The sequence below is a fragment of the Mandrillus leucophaeus genome, unplaced genomic scaffold (assembly GCF_000951045.1).
Source record: "Mandrillus leucophaeus isolate KB7577 unplaced genomic scaffold, Mleu.le_1.0 Scaffold491, whole genome shotgun sequence".
In the NCBI taxonomy this organism is placed as follows: Eukaryota; Metazoa; Chordata; class Mammalia; order Primates; family Cercopithecidae; genus Mandrillus; species Mandrillus leucophaeus.
The window spans coordinates 275677-278490 of record NW_012105265.1 but is presented as its reverse complement, the minus strand read 5'-3'; the positions used below and the strand labels follow the sequence as shown (position 1 = coordinate 278490).

Sequence of the window (2814 nt, the reverse complement as noted above, 5' to 3'; positions counted from 1 at the left end):
ATGCCTGTAACCCCAACACTTTGGGAGGCCGAGGCAGGAGGATTGTTTGAGGCTGGGAGTTCAAGACCAGCCTGGGCAATATAGCAAGACCCTGTGCCAAAAAATAAAATAAAATAAGTATTAAAAAAAAATGTAAGTAAAATATCTTCCCCCAAAGATTCTGCTAAGACTTTAAAAAATAAAAACAAGATTGACCTAAATACTAGAAACTATACAAGAATATAATATTGAAATCTGGTATCTGACAACTTGTTCTCGTTTGAATATCTGTTTCTCAAATGCTACTTTTTGTCAAATAATTTTTTAAATGACTGATACCGTATAGCAATTGAATTGCAATTACTCAGTAGTTTCTATATTTGATATTATATTCCAGCTCATTTCTCTACATTTCTATGCTCTATTAAGCCCATTTATATATGAAAAATGCTTTAAAAATGATCCTTTTGTGATCACTGTCTCATGTGAGCTCTTTTCAGATGCTTTGCATTCAGAATAGACCTCTGAGTTGGGACCGAAGCTGTCAACTGATCCCAAATTCCTAAGTTCCTGACTTGCAGGTATGTCTGGCTCCAAGATAGCCTTTATAGAGTATGTCACGGGGAACATAAAATGAAAGCATTCACTCTCATTGTATTTATGTATGTATAGATTGAGTAGTTCTTTGCTTTGCACCATGAATGATACTAAAGTGGAGATGAATTCTATGTCCTTTTGAATACTGCCTTTCAGGAGCTTAGTCAGTTGAAACTCCAGTTGAAAGTCAAGGCACAAATGTCATCGATAATGTCATAAGAACTGAATTACTCTTTTAAAAGGAAGACCTAATAGGACTCTTTGTAAATTTTAATAATGAAGTATATCTTACGTATATGCTATGCTCTTTTCTGCACGCACGTTCTATTTCACAATAAGTAAATGAGAGTGATATACAGAAGAGTATGTGAAATGTGTACTTTTAAAGAAGAAGAATAGAGTGGACACCCACCTATGCACCACCCAGACTGGGAAATAGAACATCACCTGAACCTTTGGGTCTCTCTGTGTCCCTCCCAAAAGGCATTGTTCTCCTAATCTCTACCAAGAAGTAGCTTTCTGTTGACTTTTGTATTAATCATTCCCTTTGCTTTAAAAAAAATTTTCAGGTGCCCCTTATATTTGATCCCTAAGTAAAATAATTGTTTATTTTTTAAAAACTTAGTAGCAGGTACAAAATTAGGTGAATAAAGAAAAGACAATATTGCCAGTGTATGACAAAAGCTTTTCATTTTTCATCTTTTTCAATTTCTCATCTTTTCATTTTTCTGATTAATACGTTTCCTGCAAGTTGCTTTTTTCAATTTGTTCTAGTCTCTATCTTTAATGTAAGAGGCATTTTTGTTTGTTTTTAAATTTTTGTTGTGGCTGCTCATGATTAAAGGGTTGGGATTAAAAGCTGATGAGAAGCCTTAAGCACACAAATGAGGCTTGTCACCTGTAAGCCTCACTGTAGTACAACCTGGGTGGCATGTCAGATTCTTGAGAGAACGCCATAGCAATCAATGTATCCCTGAGGGGTGAGGGTATGGCTGCCGGCCTCCTCGAAGCCAAGGTGGGGAAGCAGGCTGTGGCCCCCTTCAGCAGTGGTCAGTAAGCAATCACTTATTCCCCTGCTTTCTTGTTCTCAAACATGCTGGTGTCTCCCGGTCCAGAGATGCTCTGTTTCATCATTTCCTGAGAATAAACCTCTAGACAGCCCGTAGGACGGGAGGACGGGAGGGGCAGTCTTGCATCTCCTAGTGACTGGGAGCTGGAGGAGTGACCTAAGGCAGCACTTCTCAAACTTTAATGTGCATGCAAATCACCTGGGGATCTTGTTAAAATGTAGGCTCTGATTCAGTAGCTCTGGGGTGGGGTCTGACATTCTGCATATCAAATGAGTTTTCTGGTGGTGGTTATGCCAGGGTAGGATCACACTTCAAGTAGCAAGGACCTAGGAATTCTAACTGTTTATCTAACAGCTTTTCACCTACTCCTTCTTATTTCAGCTGTATTCCTTACACACACACGCACACACACACACACACACACACACACACACACAAGCTGAGTCAGTTACTACTGGCTCATCTGCTTTCTGGCTTCCAAAATAGTGTTGCTGCCATCTTTTCCTCTTCCCTCCATCTTTACGAGTTTATGTGTTTGACAAAATTCTTTGGTGTTAAGGATTTTCAGGAAGAAGCAAAATTAGATGTGTGTATTCTACCATATTAACCCTAACCATCTGCTAAAATATTTTCCTGAAGTTTGGTTGTAACCAAGTAAATAAAGCCTGTTTCCTTGTAAATAACCACTATTTAGGCCTCTAGGTCTTTGTAAAAGGAGTATTACCTACTTCTCCCTCCTCCTTTGTCTGCCTGCCAGATTCTTACAAAATCTTCAAGACCCAACTCACACAGCTGACTTCTGTGAAGCCCATTTTGGTCTCCAAGATGTTAAAGCTTCTTGGCTCTCCTGACTCTGAAACCAGATGCTTATTCAGTATCTCTCCCAAAAGGCTGTGAGCTCCTCAGACATGGGGCTTGTGTCTTTGTAGCTCAGTGCCCAGCACATATCAGGAGCTTGTAGATGTTTAAGAATGAAATTTCTGCCTGCATGCTTACTTTTCTCTTTTTTCTTCACTTTCTTTCTGCTCTCTTCGTCTCTTCTTTCTTTTGGTTGTTATTAGATTTGTTATCTATTCTGTTATCAAATAGAAATCCATTTCCCATAATCTTAATTTTAAAAGTAAATAGGTAGAATAAACAATAGTTTTCAATTTCCAAAAACTACTGA

The 2814-nt window shown here is 38.4% G+C and overlaps 1 protein-coding gene across 4 annotated transcripts in view; it reads left to right on the top strand.

Annotated features, from left to right (window-relative positions):
* Positions 1-2814, top strand: part of ANKRD34B (ankyrin repeat domain 34B) — a 13762-nt gene that overhangs the window by 6322 nt on the left and 4626 nt on the right. The window contains exon 1 of one of the 4 annotated variants that reach the window (XM_011995559.1): positions 475-560. The exons of the other annotated variants lie outside the window; for them this stretch is intronic. The gene's annotated coding sequence lies outside the window, so the exon portion shown is untranslated. Of the gene's footprint in view, positions 1-474; positions 561-2814 lie in introns of those variants that run through there. 4 annotated transcript variants of the gene reach the window in all.